Raw genomic sequence first — 23,245 nt, 5'->3', positions numbered from 1 at the left:
TCTTATGACAGGTGTCAGATAGAAAATACAGTTAAAAACCAAGCTGAATACAGGAGATTCAGAGGAGAGATGAAGAAGCAAATAAGAGAAGCAAAGAGGAATTATGAAAAGAGACTTGCAGGTAGTATTAAATGGAATCCTAAAGTCTTCTATAGGCACATAAATAGTAAAAGGGTGGGAAAAGGAGGATTAGGGTCTATTAGGGACCAAAAAGTGAATTTACACATGGTGGTGGAGGGCATAGCTGAGATACTAAATAAATACTTTGCACCAGTCTTTACCAAGGAAGAAGATGCTACCCAGGCTGTGGTAAAAGAGGGGGTAATTCAGACATGGTTTAAAACTGAAAAGGGGCAGCTATTAGATAGGTTACCTGTAATTACAGTTGATAAGGCACTGGGACTGGATGAGATGCATCCAAGGATACTCAGGGAAGTGAGAGTGGAAATTACAGAGGCACTGGCCCTCATTTTTCACTCTTCTTTAGACTCAGGGCTGCTCCCAAAGGGCTTGAGGATCACAAACATTACGCCCTTGTTCAAAGAAGGTGTCAGGATAAGCCCAGCAACTACAGGCCAGTCAGTTTAACTTCGGTGGTGGGGAAACCTCTAGAAGCAATAGTTTGGAACAAAATTAATAATCACATGGACAAATATGGGTTAATTAAGGAAAGTCAGCGTAGATTTATTAAGGGAAAATCATGTTTGACTAATTTTCTGGAGTTTTTTAAGGGGGTAACAGAGAGGGTTAAAGAGGGTAATGCTGTTGATGTGGTGTTCATGAGCTTCCAAAAGGCATTTGATACCGTGCCACACATCAGACTTGTGAGCAGTTATAGCTCATGGAGTAAAAGGGAGACTGGCAACATGGGTACAGAATTGGCCGAGTGTCAGGAAACAGAAGGTAGTGGTTAATGGGTCATGAGGACTCGAAACGTCAACTGTGTTCTTCTCCGCCGATGCTGCCAGACCTGCTGAGTTTTTCCAGGTATTTCTGTTTCTGTTTTTGTTTTGGATTTCCAGCAGCCACAGTTTTTTGCTTTTATCTCAGTGGTTAATGGATGTTTTTCCTGCTCGAGGAAGGTTTATAGTGGAGTTCCCCAAGTGTCAGTGTTAGGACTCTGGCTTTTTCTTACATATATTAATGACCTAAATTTTGGTGTACAGGGCACAATTTCTAAGTTTGCAGATGATTCAAAACTCTGAAAACTGTGAGGAGGACAGTGTAGAACTTCAAAGGGAAAAGACAAGTTAGTGGAGTGGGCACTCAGGTGGCAGATGAAGTTCAAAGCAGAGAAATGTGAGGTCATTCGTTTTAGTAGGAAGAACATGGAGAGACAATATAAAATAAAGGGTACAACTCTAAAGGAGCGTAGGAGTAGGGAGACCTGGGTGTATATGTGCATAAATCATTGAAGGTGGCATTGAAGGTTGCGAGAGCGTGGTTAATAAAGCAATCACTTTCCTGGGCTCTATTAATAGGGGCATAGAGTACAGGAGCAAGGAGGTTATATTGAATTTGTATAAGTCATTGTTCGGCCTCAGTTGGAGTATTGCGTCCAATTCTGGGCGTCGCACATTAGGAAGGATGTGAAGGCATTAGAGAGGGTGCAGAAAAGATTCAAGAGAAGTCAGGGCTCTTTTCCTTAGAGAAAAGAAGGTTGAGAGGAGACTTGATAGAGATTTTCAAATTCTTGAGGGGCCTGGGCAGAGTAGTTAGGGAGAAGCTGTTCCCAGATAAACAGTAACTGTTCCCAGTAGATAGGGAGAATTTGTGAAAGGATTGAGCACAAGAGGGCACAAATTTAAAGTAATTAGTAAAAGAAGCAAAATTATGTGAGGAGAAACTTTTTTACGCAGTGAATGCTTAGAGTTTGGACTGCCTGAGAGTGTGGTGGAGGCAGGTTCAATTAAAGCATTCAAAAGGGAAGTAGACTCTTATCTGAGAAGGAAGAAAGTGCAGGATTGCATGGAGAAGGCAGGGGAATGGTACTTGATGAGTTGCTCATTCGGAGAGCTGGTACAGACACAATGGACCAAATGGCCTCCACCTGCATCATAACAATTCTGTGGTCATGTGATAACATGTACCATCATCTAAAATAAAATAGCAGATTTGCTCCAGGAGCCCATGTGGAATCCTGGCAACAGCCATTCTACATACCTGGTTCCAGCAACAGTCTCTGCTGTTACCCAATGAATGTTTGATTCTATATGATTTGTTTTGGAACTGGCCAGTAAACCTGCTAGCATTATTAGCTCTACCCATCTGAGCTAACAGTCCCCAAATATGCCATGGGATCTTTATATATCCACCCAGGCAAATGGGGCTGTGGTTTAATGTCTCATCTGCAAGACAGCACAATACAGTATCACACTGGAGTGTCAGTGTTGACTTTGTGCTCACACCCTGAAGTGGGACTTGAACCTAGAACCTTATGATTCTGAAGTAAGCACGCTACCAACTGAGCCACAGATTGTCACAGCCAAACAACCTGCTGATATCCATCCCCTGATACATGGGCTGGGTATTTCCACCTTGCTGCTTCTACTCTACTCCCATAACATCACCAGAACTACTGCAGAAGCCTGGTTAATGCCAATGGATGATGAAGCAGAAACAGCTCACTCCCAGCTTTGGTGAATTAAACAGCCACCTAAACAAGTACTGGAGAACTGCGAGTGCCTTTGGTCTGTATTACAGAAGGAGCCAATGCTTTCAAGAGAGGAGGGAAAAAAATATCTTAATGAGATTGTTTCCTTTATAATGTTGACCAAAATAATTAATGTCAAGGTTTATACCACAGATTTTTTTTTTCCTAAAAGTCTAAGCTATTGGGTTAAGCAAAAGTGCACACAGTTTTATGATCCTGTTTTGAAATTCCAAACAATCAGAATCCAAAGCCAGCAGAACAGAGCAAAGGGATGAGAAGAGAAGGGAAGAGAAAAGAATATTTTGTATGGGAATCCCTAGAAAAAAGTCTTGCACACCCCTTTAAACAAAAGAGTCCTTTGTGCGTGGAACAAGAAAACTTTTGAAACTCGGGGTCCTGAATTGGTCAGCTAACAGGATCTCTGTTCACATCGTTTTAATCAAAAGACCATTGTGGCATTGGGAGGATCATGGAGAGTGTCATCTTATAAATCTAGACAAAGCTTCAACTCCAAAAAGAGCTGTTGTTTACTTACATCGGTTGATTAAATGTTTTAAGTTGAAGCATGTTGAAATTGCTCATTCTGCTTGAAAATATTTTCTGTCTGCAAATTGACCAAAATTTGAAAGCTTTGCTTTTGCGATATACTGAAAAATCTTTCTAACTAAATGCTGATTAGTTAGGTCATATTAAAGCTGTCAGTCCTGCTCAATGCAACAGGCAAAATGCACAGAACCAGAATTTCCTCAGCAATGGCACAGGCTGCAGATGTTATCAGGGCCCATCGGTAATAGCGAATGTGTAAATTCGAAATCAGGAATGGAAACAGGATGAGGGAAATGATATCACCTCCAAACCATTCTACCTTCAACATAATGTACAACTACATGTGGCATACTTGGGTTCCAAATGCTTAAAACTGGTTTCTTTACTGCAGCTGGATCTTGTGCGAGTCAACATCTTACACGCATCTGCAAGTTCGGTCCCTCAGTGGCTGGTCATTGCCACATATTCCTGATCATCTCCCACCTGACAGACATCTCAGCTGTAACAATGTTGGAGCTGGCAAGGATATGTTAATTACTTGCATTTAATCTCCCAGGCATCAGAAGAGCTAATTTAAAACTACTCCATCAGTTGCAGAGTCTGGTTTTGGGCTCTTAAACCCTATCATCCTAGAAATGCAACTATGAAGGTATCTTAAAAACAAAAAGCTAAAAGCTACTGTGGATGCTGGAAATCCAAAACAAAAACAGAATTACCTGGAAAAACTCAGCAGGTCTGGCAGCATCGGCGGAGAAGAAATCAGTTAACGTTTCGAGCCTTCAGGGCCATGAAGGCTCGAAACGTTAACTGATTTCTTCTCCGACGATGCTGCCAGACCTGCTGAGTTTTTCCTGGTAATTCTGTTTTTGTTATGAAGGTATCTTGCTTTGCAGCAATGTATCAATTCAGCATTTGGTGTCCTGATGTGAGAACATCTGTGGAGTAATGTTTCACTGCCGTATGCAACACGCTTTTGATCTTCTTATCTAGGGAGATCAACCTTTGTGCATCACCCTCCCCTTTATGCTTTAACTTGGATACAAATGCCAGCTTCACTATAAAACATGAAGGCATCATGTACTAGCATCATGGGTCTCCAAGCTATTGATTCACTGAACTTGGAGCCATACGGCTGATGTTACAGCCGGGGTGGGAGGAGTGCGTGTATGATCTAGCCCCACTACTGCACAGGCCATACCATTAATTTAAAAGTTTAATTTTCTCACCAAAATAGCCAGCATCTATTTCCCCTATTGGTGCCAGAATAAAAGAGTTTTCAACCAGGCTTCTTTCAATGAACTCAGAATCATTGTTTATTATAAAACAAAACTTATTTTTAACAAGTCGCAAGTACTGGTTAACAGACAATTGTCTGTTAACTATCTATCTCTTCCCAAAGAATTCCCCCAGCACAGATGCAGGCGCGCACACAGACAAAGGACAAACAGATAGAGCCTTTCTGCGGAGATGGGCTTTAGAGGATGGATGTTATAAAATAAGGATAAAGTTCACAGGGTCTAGATGCTGCCGACCTGGAGTTCCCTCGTGTGAGGTCAGGCCGCTAGTCCCAGTGGGCATCTGGAAGTTCTCACCAACTGGCCTCAGCTTTGCAGGTCCAAATACAGACCAGTTACTTTCAGATGAGGGTTCTGTGGCTGCAGGTTGATAGCCACACACAATTGCAGGCAAGGTAGAGAGCGAGAGAGCCAGTTAGGGTAGCCTTCCTCCCTCAGCTTGTTCCCCAACAAGACTCCCTTCCAAACCAGCAGATTCACAACTTCTGTTTTGTTTCTCTCTCCCATGTGATTTCCAGCAAATTACCAACCTTTGCCTTTTCAGTATTTTCCCCCATCAATTAAAGTGATTGCCGCTCAAAACAAACAACCAGATCTTCCTCATGTGCCATAAAGGTCAGGTGATTTCTTGGAAGAGGCCTGGTTATTGAACTTATGATCTTCATTAAAACAACATCCCAGGTTAGCATCCAAATGTACAATTAATGCCATGTCCTTCCATTTTGTAAAAGAAAAATTCAGTCTTGAGAGATATGATTCTAATGCTGGCAGAATAAAACTCATCTCTCCTGTCAGGTGCACTCCCATAAAAGAACCGTCAGATTAAAGTTTTATACAAAAACATTTTTAATCAATTTTTAATTTTCAATCTTAGGAAAAAAGGTGACTGATCGCACCCATGGCTCAGAGCCAGGTATGGATAGGAAGAAACTCCTTATCCCTCGCCAGTAATACCTGCTACAACAGCAACAATGTGTATTTACATAACACCTTTAACACAACAAAATGTCACTAGGCCTTTAAAATGATTGACACCCAGCTCCACCTCTCTACCACCTTTCAGTCCCTCCACTGCATCCATGTTGTCAGGCTGTTTGTCTGACATGTAGCGCTGAACGATTTGCAAGTTCCTCCAGCTAAATAAAAACAAAATATTGTGGATGCTGGAAATCTGAAATAAAAACAGAAAGTGCTAGAAATATGCAGCAGGTCTGTCAGCATCTGTGGAGAGAGAGAAACAGAGTTACCGTTTCAAGTTGAATGTGACTCTGTGCTGGGTTTTATGCTGTTGGAAGAGGCAGTGTGGGTGGGAAGAACAAAAGGGAAGGCCTGGGGTAGGGCAAAGGGTGGGAGAGATTAAATGACAAAGAAGTCACTGAACAAAAGGCAAAGCGAGTGGTTATGATTGTAGCGATGAAACAAAGAATTTGTCCAGAGTGAGTGTGAATTGCAGAATAATGAACATTTCAATTACCCCCCAACACATTATCCCCTTCCCCGGCATCTTCCCATGCAATCGCGGGAGGTGTAACACCTGTCTTTTTAACCTCCTCTCCCCTCACCATGCAAGGCCCCATACATTCCTTCTAGGTGAAATTGTGAATTACATATTCTTCTTTCAATTTAGTATACTACATTACTATACTATATACTACATTACTATACTATATTATATGTACTACATTACTATACTATATACTACATTACTATACTATACTATATACTACATTACTATACTATACTATATACTACATTACTATACTATATACTACATTACTATACTATATACTACATTACTATACTATATATACTACATTACTATACTATATACTACATTACTATACTATATACTACATTACTATACTATACTATATACTACATTACTATACTATACTATATACTACATTACTATACTATATACTACATTACTATACTATATTACTATATACTATATACTATATTACTATATTATATTACTATATACTATATACATACTACATTACTATACTATATACTACATTACTATACTATATTACTATATACTATATACTACATTACTATACTATATTACTATATACTATATACATACTACATTACTATACTATATTCTACATTACTATACTATATACATATTATATTACTATACTATATACTATATACATACTACATTACTATACTATATACATATTATATTACTATACTATATACTATATACATACTACATTACTGTACCAAACTATAAGAATAACTAACTGGGTGAGAGCTGACTTCAATGGGGCAGGAACGGAGCTGGGCCAGATAGACTGGAATGAAAGATTGGTGGGAAAAACTGTAGCTGAACAATGGGCTACCTTCAAAATAGAATTAGTTCGGGCACAGTCAAGGTATATTCCATCGAAAGGGAAAGCCAGGCCAAACAAATCCAGAGCTCCCCGGATGAACAAGGAGATAGAAATTAAGATAAAGAAGAAAAAGTGTGCTTATGACAGGTGTCAGCTAGAAAATACAATTGAGAACCAAGAGGAATATAGAAGGTTCAGAGGGGAGGTGAAAAAGCATATTAGAGAAGCAAAGAGGGATTATGAGAAAAGACTGGCAGCCAACAGAAAGGGGACTCCCAAAGTTTTCCATGGACATATAAATAGTAAAAGGGTGGTAAAAGGAGGAGGAGGGCTGATTAGGGACCTAAAAGGGAACTTACACATGGAAGAAGCAGCCATGGCTGAGGTATTAAATGAATACTTTGAATCCATCTTTACCAAGGAGGTAGATGCTACCCAGGCCATGGTGACAGACGAGGAAACTCTGTCACTAGAAGGGTTCAAAATTGATAAGGAGGAAGTGTTGAATAGACTGTCGGTACTTAAAGTTGACAAGGACGGGATACATCCAAGGATATTGAAGGAAGTGAGAGTAGAAATTGTAGGGTCACTGGCCATAATTTTTCAGCCTTCCCTAGACTGGTGCCAGAGGACAGGAGAATTTCAGACATTATGCCCTTGTTCAAAAAAGGTTGTGACGATAAACCCAGCAATTGTGAGGCCAGTCAGTTTAACTTCAGTGGTGGGGAAGCTTCTAGAAACAATTATTTGGGATAGAATTAGTAGTCACATGGGAAAATATGAGTTGATAAGGAAGAGCCAGCATGGATTTCTAAAGGGGAAATTGTGTTTAACTAACTTGCCTGGGCTTTTTGACGAGTAAACAGAAAAGGTCGATGAGGGTAATGCTGTTGATGTGGTGTACATGGACTTTCAAAAGGCATTTGACACAGTGCCACACAACAGACTTGTGAGAAAAGTTATTGCTCATGGTATAATAGGGACAGTAGCAATGTGGATACTAAATTGGCTGAACAATAGGAAGCAGAGAGTAATGGTCAATGGATATTTTTCGGGCTGGAGGAAGGTTTGTAGTGAAGTTCCCCAGGGGCCAGTATCAGGACCCTTGCTTTTCCTGATATATATTAATGATCTAGATCTTGGTGTGCAGGGGGCAATTTCAAAGTTTGCAAATTATATGAAGCGTAGGAGTGTTGTAAACTGCGAGGAGGACGGTGTGGAACTTCAAGAGGACATAGACAAGTTGGTGGAGTGGGCAGATAGGTGGCAGATGAAGTTCAATGTGGAGAAGTGTGAGATGATGCATTTTGGTGGGAAGAACATGGACAGACAATATAAAATAAGGGGTGAAATTTTGAAGGGGGTGCAGGAGCAGAAAGACCTGGGTGTATATGTGCATAGATCATTGAAGGTGGCAGGACAAGTGGAGAGAGCAGTTAATAAAGCATATAGTATCCTGGGCTTTATTAATAGGGGCATAGAGTACAAAAGCAGGGAGGTTATGCTGAATTTATATAAGCCACTCATTAGACTTCAGTTGGAGTATTGTGTACAGTTCTGGGCGCCACATTATAGGAAGGATGTGAACACATTGGAGAGCGCAGAAGAGGTTTACAAGAATGGTCCCAGGGGTGAGAAACTTCAGTTACAAAGATAGATTGGAGAGGATGGGACTGTTCTCCTTGGAGAGAAGAAGGCTAAGAGGAGATTTGATCGAGATGTTCAAAATCATGAGGGGGCTGGGCAGAATAGATAGGGAGAAGCTGTTCCCACTCGTAAAAGGATCAAGAACAAGAGGGCACAGATTCAAAGTGATTTTCAAAGAAGCAAATGTGACATGAGAAAAAACTTGTTCATACATCGAGTGGTTGGGGTCTGGGATGCGCTGCCTGGAAGTGTGGTGGAGGCAGGTTCAATCGAGGCATTCAAGAGGGCATTAGATGATTGTTTGAATACAGACAATGTGCAGGGGTAGGGGGAAAAGGCAGGGCAATGGCACTGGGGCATAATGCTCATTCGGAGAGCCAGTGCAGACACGATGGGCCGAATGGCCTCCTTCTGGTCTGTTAAAATTCTGTGATTCGGTGATATTCACTGCGCACAATGCAGTCTCCTCTACATTGGGGAGACAAAACACAGACTGGGTGACCACTTAGCAGGACACCTTCAATCAGTCGGCAAGAATGACCCCACGCTTCTGGGTTCTTCCCATTTTCATTCTCCACCTTGCTCTCGTGCTCAAACCTCTGTCCTCAGTTCGCTGCAGTGAGCTCAGTGCAGGCTCCAGGATCAGCACCTAATCTTCCCAATTCGCATTTTACAGCCTTCTGGACCCAATACTGAATTCATCAATTTCAGACCATGAAATCTGTCCCCCATTTTGATTCTGTTTTTTGTACCATGTGCTGAGCTTAATCTTATTTTTCATGTTTATGGACATTATTCATTATTCATTGTTCATTATTCTGACATTTACTCACTCTGGACAAATGCTTTGTTTCTGTAAACAATCCTAACCACTCCCTTTGTCTTTTGTTCTGTGACATCTCTGTCATTTAATCTTCCCTGCCCTCGACCCTAAACCAGACTTTCCCTTTTATTCTTCCTCTCCCTGTCAATGGCAGAAAATCCATCCCAGTTCTAGGCTGGAATTTTCCAAGCCCGCTGGCAGTGGGTGTGATAGATGGCGTGTGCAGGAAAATATGGCGCGACCTGCTTCACGATGGCGTGAAGGGAGATCGCGATCGTCCACTCAGCCTGCCGACATCGGGCTGCATTTCCCACCATCGGTCGGCGGGGGCTAATTGTAATACATTAGCATATAATTAACAGGCCGCCCCGCCAGGGTCTTAGAACCCGCCCACATCGTCCGTCCACACTGGCGGGAAAGCACGCCGATGTGTTTCACAACAGCACGCAGGGTATGTGCACTTGGTGACCTTCACTTTGGGGGAACTGAGGTGAATGAGCAGCAGCATTTTGCACAGCTCACCTGGTGTTTACTGGGCTCAGGGGCACTGGGGGAGCGGGGCAAGTGCTGGCCAGCCTCGGAGACCACCATTGTCAATCAGGTGGGGGGTAATTTGATAAGGTGGATTCAAAATTGGCTTAGTGATAGGAGGCAGAGGGTGATGACAGAAGGATGCTTTAGTGACTGGAAGCCAGTGTCCAGTGGCGTACCACAGGGATCTGTGCTGGGTCCCCTATTATTAGTTATTTATATAAGCAACATAGATGACTCTGTGGGGGGTAGGATTAGTAAGTTTGTGGATGACACAAAGATTGGCCGGGTGCTTAACATTGAGGTTGAGTGTCTTGGGCTACAGGGAGATATAGACGGGATGGTCAAATAGGCAGATAAGTGGCAGATGGAATTTAACCCTGAAAAGTGTGAGGTGATACATTTTGGAAGGAGTAATTTGACAAGGAAGCACTCAATGAACGGCATGGCACTAGGAAGTTCTGAGGGACAAAGGGACCTTGGCGTGTGTGTCCATAGATCTCTGAAGGCGGAGGGGCATGTTAGTGGGGTGGTGAAAAAGGCATATGGGACACTTGCCTTTATCAATCGAGGCATAGATTACAAAAGTAGGGAGGTCATGTTGGAGTTGTATAGAACCTTGGTGAGGCCACAGCTGGAGTACTGTGTGCAGTTCTGGTCGCCACATTATAGGAAGGATGTGATTGCACTGGAGAGGGTGCAGGGGAGATTCATCAGGATGTTGCCTGGGATGAAACATTTTAGTTATGAAGATGGGTTGGATAGACTTGAGTTGTTTTTGTTGGAGCAGAGAAGACTGAGGGGTGACCTGATCAAGGTGTACAAGATTATAAGGGGCATGGACAGGGTGGATAGGGAGCAGCTGTTCCCCTTAGTTGAAGGGTCAGTCACAAGGGGGCACAAGTTCAAGGTGAGGGGCAGGAGGTTTAGGGGGGATGTGAGGAAACACTTTTTTATCCAGAGGGTGGTGACGGTCTGGAATGCACTGCCTGGGAGGGTGGTGGAGGCGGGTTGCCTCACATCCTTTAAAAAGTACCTGGATGAGCACTTGGCATGTCATAACATTCAAAGCTATGGGCCAAGTGCTGGTAAATGGGATTAGGTAGGTAGGTCAGGTGTGTCTGACTTGTCGGTGCAGACTTGATGGGCCGAAGGGCCTCTTTCTGCACTGTGATTCGGTGATTCTGTGATTCTGTGATTCTGTGAGATTCAAGTATTGCCCTGGGGCTGCATCCCGCACACAGTCAGGGGTCAGGGTAAGTGAGGGAAGTGGCCACACATTAGGGACACCTGTATAAACTGACCAGGCCTCAGCAACTGAGACAGACCAGACACAGCCACAGTGATGTGATTGGGGTCAGGGCCCTAGTCTGGCCGCCCATGCAAACTACCCAGAGGCACCAAAGGGCCACCAAGCGCTCCATACCTCACACCCTAACCCCGAAGCTGATTTTGAGTCTGCAACCACTTTATTGGACCGCGGAGCAGTTGGATTGCACACGTTTTACAATCTCCTCACTAACACTGGCCATGTAACAGTCACTGCTGGAGACGCTCACAGCCCCCTCGCAATCTCAGCATCCTGGTTTGGACCAGTGTCCCCCATGTCACAGGTTGACAGGGCAGCCATGCAGTGCACTCATCTCTGGCCATCCAACGGGTGACCAGCTCTCTCCAGGAAGCATTAAGGGGCAGTCACACAGGGCCAGGAAAGGTGCTAAGTACACCCATGATAACCACGTCTCTCTCTCTCTTTCATGCTGCAGGAGAACCACATCAGGATCATGGATCCTGGTGACCGAGCTGTGTGCCTGATGGCCGACAGAGAGCATAGAAGACAGAGGAGAGAGTGACTGAGGCTCCTGGCCGTGCAAAGGCAGGAGCAGCAACCTCATGAAGAAGGGGCAGCAGGGACTCCCACACACACTGCCCAGGAGCGACAGTGAGCCGTGGCTGGTCAGTGCCTAGTGACACCCAGGGTCTATAGACGCCGCCTGTCATTCCTGCAGATGACTGAGAACCAGTGTCACCGATGACTGCACATGTCCAGGGAGCTGGTGACTCACATCTGCCACTTACTGCAGGACTTGTCGCCAAGGGGACATGGAGGGCATCCACTGCCAGTGGCTGTGAAAGTGACTGCGGTGCTCAATTTCTATGCCAATGGCTCCTTTCGGGGCTCCACAGGCGACCTCTGTGGGATTTCACAATCCGCCACCCACAAATGCATCCATGAGGTCACGGGTGCATCTTCTCCATGGCCACAACTTTGTGCATTTCGCCAGGACCGGGACAGCCAGGATACCAGGGCCATTGGATTCTCCCTGATCTCGGGATTCCCACAGGTATAGGGTGCGATCGACTGCACTCATGTGGCACTCAGGTCTCCATCGCTACACTCAATGGACTTCATCAACCACAAGGGCTTCCACTCACTGAACGTGCAGCTGGTGTGCGACCACCAGAAACACATCCTGCAGGTGTGCGCACAGTTTCCAGGGAGTGTGCACGATGCCTACATCCTGAGTCACTCACAGATCCCTGCAGTCTTCCAGGGTCCATAGAAGCTGCAGAGTTGGCTCCTTGGGGACAAGGGCTACCCACAGAGGCCGTGGCTGATGATACCCGTGGGGTGGCCTCAGTCTGCAGCAGAGCGACGCTATAATGAGGCTCATGCAGCAGCTCACAACTTGGTGGAGCAGACCATCGGGATGCTGAAAATGTGGTTCCGGTGCCTGGACCGGTCTGGTGGAGCCCTGCAATACAGTCCGCAGAGGGGGTCACACATCATCGTTGTTTGCTGCGCCCTTTACAACCTGGGGCTGCAACGGGGAGAGGAGCTGGCTGAGGAGGAGATGGAGGAGCTGGAGGTCTCCTCCAATGAGGACACCACTGACGGGGATGAGGGTGAGGGGGTCCTCGGTGGTAACGATGACAGGGATGAGGCCCTCGCACTAACTAGACGAGGCAGGTGTGCTTGGGAGGCCCTCATAGCTGCCAGATTTGTGGAGGATGATGACGAGATGCAGTGAGGTGTCCCTGTAGATCCTCACATCGCAGTTGTGAATATTTGACTCCAGTCTGGCTTATGGCAGCACCAATATCCTCTGTGTGAATGCTCCTGTCATGGAGATGCAGTGGAGGCCCTAATAGTCGCTCGATTCCAGGAGGATGATGAGAACACACAGCGAGGACACTCCATAGATCTTCACACAGCCTCTGAGAATGTCTGACTCCTGTCTGGCCGAGGGCAGCTCACTTGCCCTCCATGATCAGGGTCATCTCAGAGACGCAGCCATGAAACTTTAGATACATCTGATGCTGTGTCCGCCTTCAGCACCTCAGCCCTTCAGGAGCTGGTGCACAGCCTCACTGGTCACAGATGCTGGTGTGATGGGGGCCAGACCCACCTTAAAGGTTCTGAGAGCACACAGAGAGAATGAGGGAACTCTGTGGTGCCTGCCCACTACATTCTGGCAGCAATGACCAGCACTGCTGAGGTGCAGATGTCAGTAATGTGTCCAGGGAGTGTGAGGCTGGACCATCACTTTGGTCTGAAGGCCGCACAGACACAGGGAAGAGACCCTGGATTGAGACATCTGCCTTTATCTTGTGCAGAAAGGTTTCACATCTGAGTGACACGAACACTGCTCATCAGAACAAGGAGCCTCAGGCAGGGTGAGATTCTTAGGAGTTTATTGACAATAGTGAACAGTATGAAAAATGATCAACACTCATGCCCAGGCTGTGCAACTACTTTTACCTAACTTTCCTAACCGTGCCGTTACATCTTGGTGCTCTCCGGACATCCACAACAGAGTTGAAGGCAGCCTGCTGACTGTGACGCCATGTCTGTGATGACATAAGAACGTAGGACCATAAGAACTAGGAGCAATTAAGCCCCTCGAGCCTGCCCCACCATTCAATATGATCATGGCTGATCTCATTTCGACCTCAACTCCAATTTCCCGCCCTCTCCCCATAACCCTTCAACCCGTTACTAATTAAAAATCTGTCTATCTCCCCCTTAAATGTATTCAGCGTCCTGGCATCCACTGCACTCTGAGGTAGTGACGACCTTTTGAGAAAAGTAATTCCTCCTCATCTCTGATTTAAATCTACTACCCCTTAGCCTAAAACTATGGCCTCTCGTTCTAGAACACCCCAGGAGGGGAAACATCCGCTCCACGTCTACTTTGCCCATCCCCTTTAGCATCTTATATACCTCAATTAGATCTCCTCTCATTCTTCTAAACTCTAGCGAGTATAGGCCTAAACTGCTCAATCTCTCCTCATAAGACAAGCCCCGCATTTCTGGAATCAATCTAGTGAACCTCCTCTGAACCGCCTCCAGTGCAACTACATCCTTCCTCAAGTAAGGGGATCAAAACTGTGCACAGTACTCCAGGTGCGGTCTCACCAATGCCTTGTACAGTTGCAACAACACTTCCCAATTTTTATACTCTATTCCTTTAGCAATAAATGCCAAAATTCCATTTGCCTTCCTTATTACCTGCTGTACCTGCATACTAGCTTTCAGCGATTCATGCACGAGGTCATCCAGATCCCTCTGCACTGAAACATTCTGAAGTTTCTCTCCATTTAAATAATAAATCGCCTTTATATTCTTCCGACCAAAATGGATAACCTCACTCTTATCCACATTAAACTCCATCTGCCAAATTTTGGCCCATTCACCTAACCTGTCCATATCCATTTGTAAATTTCTTATTTCTTCATTGCAACTTACTTTCCCACCTATTTTGGTGTCATCTGCAAATTTAGCTATAGTATCTTCTATCCCTGAATCCAAGTCACTAATACAGATTATAAATAGTTGGGGCCCAAGGACCAAACACGTGGCATCCCACTAGTCACAGCTTGCCATCCAGAAAAAGACCCATTTATCCCGACTCTCTGCTTTCTGTTGGTTAGCCCATCCTCTATCCAAGCTAATATATTACCCCTAACTCTGTGTGACCTTATCTTGTGTATTAATCTTTTGTGCGGCACCTTATCAAAGGCCTTCTGGAAGTCCAGAAATACTACATCTACAGGATCCCCATTATCCACTTTGCTTGTCACATCTTCAAAGAACTCTAGCAAATTAGTCAAACACGATTTACTCTTCATAAAACCATGCTGACTCTGATGGATTGCATTTTGACTTTCCAAATGCCCCATTACTATTTCTTTGATAATGGATTCCAATAATTTCCCAATGACAGACATTAAACTAACTGGTCTATAGTTTCCTACTTTCTGCCTCCCCCACTTTTTGAATAAGGGTGTTACATTAGCATTTTTCCAATCCACTGGAACCTTTCCAGAATCCAGGGAATTTTGGAATATTATAGCCAATGCATCCACTATCTCCGCTGTCACTTCCTTTAAGACCCTGGGATGTAGGCCATCAGGTCCTGGGGACTTGTCACCCTTTAATCCCAATAGTTTACTCAGTATTTTTTCTCTAGTGATGGTGATTGTTCTAAGTTCCTCCTTCTCTATACCCTCTGCACTACCTGTTACTATAGGGGTGGTACTAGTGTCCTCCACTGTGAAAACTGAGGCAAAATATTGATTAAGCATCAGTCATTTCTGCGTTCCCCACTATTAACTCCCCAGTCTCATCTTCCAAGGGACCAACATTCACTTTAGCTACTCTCTTTCCTTTCATATACCTGTAGAAGCTTTTGCTATCTGTTTTTATATTTTATGCTAGTTTTTTTTCATAATTTACCTTTGCTCTTTTAATTATGTTTTTTAGTAACCCTTTGTTGATCTTTAAAAGTTTCCCAATCTTCTAGCCTGCCACTGACCTTTGCAATTTGGTGTGCCTTAGTTTTTGCCTTTATGTTATCTTTAACTTCCTTGCTTAGCCATGGATGCTTTCCCCACCTCTTACCATCTTTCTTCCCCTTTGGGATATATTTTACTTGGGAGGAATTGAATATCTCCTTAAATATCTGCCACTGTTCATCAATTGTCCTACCTTGTAGTCTTCCTGCCCAGTCCACTAGGGCCAAATCTGCCCTCATGCCTATGTAGTTACCTTTGTTTAACTCCAGAACACTAATGTGGGACTCATGTTTCTCGCTCTCAAACTGGACTTGAAATTCTATCATGCTATGATCACTCTTCCCTAGAGGATCCTTTACTCTGAGATCATTAATTAATCCCATCACAATACCAATTCCAGAATAGCCTGCTCCCTGGTTGGTTCCACAAAATATTGCTCCAAAAAACACAATCTCTAATACGCTCTATGAACTCTCCCTCAAGGCTACCCTTGCCAATTTGATTAGTCCAGTCTATATGCATATTAAAATCACCCATGATTATTGCCTTGCCTTTCTTACATGCTCCCAGTATTTCCTGGTTTATCCTGTGCCCTACTGCTAAACTACTGTTTGAGAACCTATAGATTACTCCCACCTAGACCTTGGCGGGCGTCCTCTGGAGGGCCGAGACCTGGAGGGCTCTTGCCTGCTTTCAGGATCCTGCTGTGTGGCAGTGGCATCCTCCTCGGCCTGTGAAGATGGAGTTGCTGAGATCACAGGAAGAGGGGATTCGGATGGGCCGGACACTCCCAGAGTCACCTGGGTAGATGGCCCTGGGGTGTGCACCTACTGATCCTCCTCCCTATGGGTGCCCGAGGGCCCCTGGCTAATTCCATGAGTGGAAAGGGTAGTTGGAGTGAGATCGAGCTGCCCAGCTCCCCTCTCATGTACACACTGCTGGAGGCCAAGTATGGCATCAGGGATGGAGTTCAGCCCGCGCAGCAGTTCAGGAGCGACGTCCTGGACCAAGGTCTCTATGGCGGCCGCCATCCTGCCAGTGTTGACCTCGGTGTGTTGGCAATGCTGGCGCTATCACCTCAGCCTGAAGATGGACAGACTCCTCCATTGTGCCTTACAATCTGAGGAGTGCAGCGGACATCCCTTCCTGATGTTCCCGAGCTTGTCTTTGCAGCTCCAGCAACTGTGACATGACCGAGTCCAGAGGCTCCTCATCTGACTCAGACTCAGCAACGTTCTAGCCTCCAGCAGTCCTCCAAGTATCGGGGACCTGGGAAGTCTCTGCCTCCACCTGCTGTGGATCAGAAAGTGCGATGTGCTCACCAGATTGTGATCCCGAGGCTGCTCTAAAGCTGGGTCCCACCGAGGTGTGTGTCTCTGCGCTGGTGGAGGGTGTGGGTGACGCTGTGACGGGACTTCAGGGAGGGTACCTTCAGATTCTTCTTCGGAGGTTTCTTCAGGGTTTGATTGGAGACCCTGGGTCATGGACTCTGTTGGCTGTTTCTCAGATGTGCCTGTGAAAGCAAGGGGAGATAATTAGTGCATAAAAACATAAGAACTAGGAGCAGGAGTAGGCAATTAAGCCCCTCGAGCCTGCCCCACCATTCAATACGATCATGGCTGATCCCATTTCGGCCTCAACTCCAATTTCCCGCCCTCTCCCCATAACCTTTCAACCCGTTACTAATTAAAAATCTGTCTATCTCCCCCTTAAATTTATTCAGCGTCCCGGCAACCACTGCACTCTGAGGCAGTGAATTCCACAGATTCATGACTCTTTGAGAAAAGTAATTCCTCCTCATCTCTGATTTAAATCTACCACCCCTTAGCCTAAAACTATGGCCTCTCGTTCTATACATGGCAGTGGCCTGTGAAACAGGACACATCACTCACAGCATGGTTGTCTGATGGATGTTACACTGCTGGATTCTCACTTGGTAGAGCAGCGCCGACCTCACCGTCAGCACAGGACTGGTCCCGGTCATCGCCGGCCAGCTGGATGGCTCTATTTTCAAATTCTGTCAGAACTTTAAATTCCGGCATCCCTCCACCCGTCTGTGACCTTTCCTTCCTGTTGTGAGCCACTTTGTCCTGCATGGATAGAGATGGGGAGAGTGTATCAGGATGCCTGCCAGGCCAGATGATAAATATGCCTGGCCTGTGTGGGTGGTGAGTGGTCCCATGGACAGGATGAGGACAATGATGGCGTGTGTGAGAGAGTGAATGGTGATGTCCCTTGCACTGGCAGTGAGTGAGGGCTCTGTGAGTGTGTGATGGGTTTGTGAGTGTGTGAGTTGACAGTGATGAAAAGAGTGACTCATCCTGGCGGAATGGAGGAGATCATTCATCCTTTTGCAGCACTGGGTGGATGTACTCTTCTGAGGGTGTTTGCGCTGACCACTGCCTCCCAAGCCGGGTTGGTGTCATTACTGCCCATCCTGCGGCCAGAGTGGGGGTAGAGCACATCCCGACGGGGCCTCCACGGCATCCAGCAGTCGCTCGAGGGACCCGTCGTTGAAGCGGGGGGACCTGCAGTCTTTTTGCCTTTGCTGGCCATGTCTCCCAGACAGCGGTGGTGAGCTGGTGGTGATGAGCGCTTTGCTGGTCATGTCTCCCGGGCAGCGGTGGTGAGCTGGTGGTGATGAGCACTTTGCTGGCCATGACTCCCAGACAGCGGTGGTGAGCTGGTGGTGATGAGCACTTTGCTGGTCATGTCTCCCAGACAGCGCTGGTGAGCTGGTGGTGATGAGCACTTTGCTGGCCATGACTCCCAGACAGCGGTGGTGAGCTGGTGGTGATGAGCGCTTTGCTGGTCATGTCTCCCAGACAGCGGTGGTGAGCTGGTGGTGATGAGCACTTTGCTGGTCATGTCTCCCGGGCAGCGGTGGTGAGCTGGTGGTGATGAGCGCTTTGCCGGCCATGTCTCCCGGGCAGCGATGGTGAGCTGGTGGTGATGAGCGCTTTGCTGGCCATGACTCCCAGACAGCGGTGGTGAGCTGGTGGTGATGAGCGCTTTGCTGGTCATGTCTCCCAGACAGCGGTGGTGAGCTGGTGGTGATGAGCGCTTTGCCGGTCATGTCTCCCGGGCAGCGGTGGTGAGCTGGTGGTGATGAGCACTTTGCCGGCCATGTCTCCCGGGCAGCGGTGGTGAGCTGGTGGTGATGAGCACTTTGCTGGTGGCTGCCTTTTAAAGATGGCGGCCAACGTGATGTAACAGCGGGGTGATGGCGGGCGGGTGAATGAGAGCACGTTCACCATGGAAATGGCATGTTTCACAAGAGTGAATATATAATGAGGCGGGCTCGGGAAGATACGGTGTGAAAACTCACTGTTTTTGTCGGTGGGCAGGACTCCATTTTACCCGCCCGCTACCGCACTTAGTGCAATTCTGGGAAAATTTGGCAACTAATTTCCTTCAGTCACATTCGACTCAAAACAGAAACCGGCTGAGTTTTTCCAGCACTTTCTGCGTTTACTCCACCAGTTAAACATGAGGTAATCTGAAGCTATTATTGTTGACTCTCCCCCACCCAGAAAACTCAGTTCCCTCACCACCAATTCCATTCCCTCTGAGTCAGATTGATGCAATTTGGCCCCAGCACCATTTTCATCACAAAGACTCATCTGCTTTCACCTCTGATTTTGAGTTTGTGTGTGCCCCTGCCGCAGCCAATCAGATGCTGAAACCCTCACCCATGCTTTTGACACCTCCAGACTCGACTATCCCAATGCTCTGCTAAACAGCCATTTTTCAACCAATTTTAACCTAAGCTCATTCAAAACTCTGCTGCCTATATTCTAATTTACACTGTGTCCTGTTCATGCATTATCCCTCTGCTCACTGACCTACACTGGCTCCAAGCCCCCAAATGCCTCCAACTAAAAATTCTCATCCCTGTGTTCGAATGTCTTTCCAGCCCAACCCTCCTGATTAATCTCCACCAGCCCTACAACGCTCCTAGAGCTCTCCGTTCCTCCAACACTGGCCTCTTGGTTTCCACAAATCGCTTCGTGTCGCCATTAATGGTTGCCTAAAACTCTGGAATTCCTAAACCTCTATCTCTCTTGTCCTTTGATACCCTCCTTAAAAACCTATCTCTTTTTACCAAGCTTTTCATCTCTGCTCCTAATATCTCCTTCTTTGAATCAGTGTCAATGTTTTTCTGGCTATGGGGATGGAATCTCTATCCTTGTTTAACATCTGACTCTGTCATGTAGTCAGTTCGTTGTAAGATCGTGTAAAATACTAAAGAACATAGCTCAGAAATTGCACAGTCTTGTAAGTGGAGTTCTGGGGTAATTCCTGTGGGGACTCAGGATTCACATCAGAACCTGGATGCACAAAATTTCCACCACTCACAGAAATTGCCAAGAAATGACAATCTGGGAGATATGCACACTGATTCTGCCCACTCCACCTACATACAGCCAGCACTTTCAGCCTGCCTGGTGGTATTCTGGGCTAGCCAGCGAATCCTGTCAGCCGTTCTTCTGATAAGTCCAGCAGAACCAACATCTGTTGAGAGAAACAGAGCATAGGTCCCATTCTGGGCCTTGTGAAGTCCCCAACACAGCAGGATCAAATAGTAATCCATCAATTGTGGTGCAGAGTTTCTCCCTTCCTGTATTTATGGAAAACACAACCACCACTCATCTTAATCAATAAAAATTAGCATTGACTTTGTTTCCCTTATAGCTTTTAATTAATTTTGAAGCTGCCACAACAAAGTAATAGTTACTGACAAGAGAGGAAACCTTCTGCTATTCAAAAGAGATTAATATTGAGAATCGCTGACCAATTTACAACCTTTTGATTCTTCTGTGGGAATCACATCAAAGTCATGATGTGAAGTCAAACAGTTACTAATGCTAAAGGACTAAAAACAAGTGCAAGGTAATGCTGCTAGTCATTGACTTTTGCAACTTTAAACAAACAAATAAAATCTGACATGAAGTACCATTGCTGAGCATCAATCCCATATTAAAGTTTGTACCTCCGAGCAGTGTGTTTGCATTATGTTATGACATGGCCATGTAGATGCTGTTTGTTCTTAACAGCCTGGACTCTCCTAGAGTTTTTACTGTCAAACAACGCAAGTCCTTTCTAAATTTTTTCTTAATTATGTTAATTCAAAAGCACCTCTACTAACTTTCTAAGTTTCTTCCAAATATTCACAATTTTTTATCCATGTAAATTATAATAAAACACCAGAAACATTTATATACACAAGGCATCTCTTCCGACTGAGTGGGTCAAATCCACCCGAGCCCCATTCACTCTCTCTTGCTTCCTTTTCTCGGCCAGTGACAGATAAGGCTGCAGTCAGGTTCTGCCACCTGCTCTGATCTTGCAGGACTGCTTCTGTCCACTTTCATCCACACAATAATACTTCGGTACAAAACTAAATCAAGGATTGAATAAAATGCAGCACTAACCTTAAGAGAAAAATATCACCTTTCCTGAGGTTCAATGATTTGGTACTGAACCATACAGACTAGGAACACTACAGTTTATGAATTGCTTTCCAGTGTACTTTAACTCTCCGTTAGAAATTGTGCATGGGCATTGGGCTCAACTTAACAAATAGCCTGTTTAGGCTCATGAGTACCAAGTTAAAAGGTATTGAATAGTTGAGTAATCTGATTGGAACCATTCCCCAGCACAGATTACTGCTGTCAGAAGAGAGAAGATAAAGGGAAAAAATGTGGAACTGGGAAGTTTCAAGGGCACTAGCTCCTCTACCTGCAGTTGCAGTCTCCCAGGTAGAGGACACTCAACACCACCTGGAAAGTAGCCAAAATTCTTTTAAAAATTACTGTTCCACTTTGGCCTGTGTAATCCATCTCTTTGTGAATGACTAGGCTTTTCACGCTACCCTGTCAGAGGAGGTGTTTCTTTATATTTGCATCCTATTATATCTGCCTATATGGGCCCAGGAAAGTGTCTCCCAGCAAACTATGCTCCTGCCCACAGCAGATCAAACAACTGTTGTGGAGCTGGTGGGAAATCTGATCCTCCTCACATTGAGATCCCTGAAAAATTCCAGGGTCTCAGCTGAAGCAACTCAGATGATTAATTTGGTTATCTTTCCTGTAAACTGCTTTGTACTTTCTTTCTCTCTGCTCTTTGGGTCTTGTTACACCGCATCTCATTCCCCAGGTGATAAACAGAGGTGGGGAAATGGTCTTCTGGATCTTAGCCAATGCTGTCCTGTTTCTGGCCACTCAGGAGATTGTGACAATGGTCTCTCAATGATTCCTTCTGTGCCTGCCCTCCACTTGGCAGCTCTTAGTGAAGTCTTGACTAAGATGCAGCACTTTTCATGTAGGGAATTGTAAGTGTGAACCTGTATCTCAATATATTCCACAGTGCAATGCAGTGCACACTGTTTTAGCTCCCTATGTTATCCTACCACCTGGATCGTACTCACAAAGGTCATGAAACTACCTGCTTTCCTTTTTTAAATGACTGAGCGCTGGTTAAGTAATTGTTAAGTAATTGATTTTCAAAAAAAAAATTACTTTGAATTTTTACCTCAACGTCATTTAGAGGTTCAAACTAATAGGCCTCTTTATCAGGCTTGTTTTAAGGTATTTTCCTAATCTTTAGTCTTTAATTTGGGACAGTTGAAGGGCAGGCAAATTACCTGCTTCTACACTTGTGTTAACAGTGCTCTGAAAACAGATGGCAGCTTACCCACTGCACACTCTAATAGCAAATGTTTGATGTGTACATCATTGGACCCCAATTCGCATATGAAAAGAATTTACCACCTGACTCAGGTAGGTACCTCGGGCACAGGGTATGGTGGGGAGGGGGGGCGGGGACAATTCTGCAGGGACAGCAGGTGCAGATACAAATCATTCCTCAGTGATTTTAGGGGTACTACCCCAATGTTAGTTAAAACTATGAACCAATGATGGTCCATGATAATAACCCTGTGGTTTTATTTCCCAACACAACAACTGTATTTTTTTGGCTTGTTACAGGTCCTCCATAGGCAACTGGTGCTTGCGTCGATTCCCTTTCTCTTGCCTTCAGTGGACTGGAAAGTCGAGCAGGCTGTATAGTGGGCAGCCAATGTATAGTGGGCAGAGATATAGTCCCACTATATAGTGGGCAGCCAATGGCTGTATAGTTGGCAGCCAATGTATAGTGGGCAGTATGGTGCATAGTCCCACTCTATAGTGGGCAGCCAATGGCTGTATAGTGGGCAGAGATATAGTCCCACTGTATAGTGGGCAGCCAATGGCTGTATAGTGGGCAGCCAATCCACAACAGCCTAGTTTCTCCCTCTGCTGGAGTTGAAAATGACTCCCTCAAGGAATCCTTTAAAAACCGTTAGAATTACCAAGTAGTTTTAAACTTCTTCTGTAAAACTTTTAATACTGCATTCAAACTGAAGGTTCTTCTCTCCTGATTACCAAGAAAGTCACATATTTGATAAAAGCAAAAATGCTGGAAAAACTCAGCTGATCTGGCAGCATCTGTGGAGAGAGAAACAGAGTTAACGTTTCGAGTCCAATGTGACTCCTCTTCGGAGCTGGTTTTGAATGTTGATCATATTTGATCACTGGATCCAGGATGGAGTGACATGACTGATTGCAGC

The sequence above is a fragment of the Cetorhinus maximus genome, chromosome 5 (assembly GCF_964194155.1).
Source record: "Cetorhinus maximus chromosome 5, sCetMax3.hap1.1, whole genome shotgun sequence".
In the NCBI taxonomy this organism is placed as follows: Eukaryota; Metazoa; Chordata; class Chondrichthyes; order Lamniformes; family Cetorhinidae; genus Cetorhinus; species Cetorhinus maximus.
Note: the sequence above shows the minus strand (reverse complement) of the source record.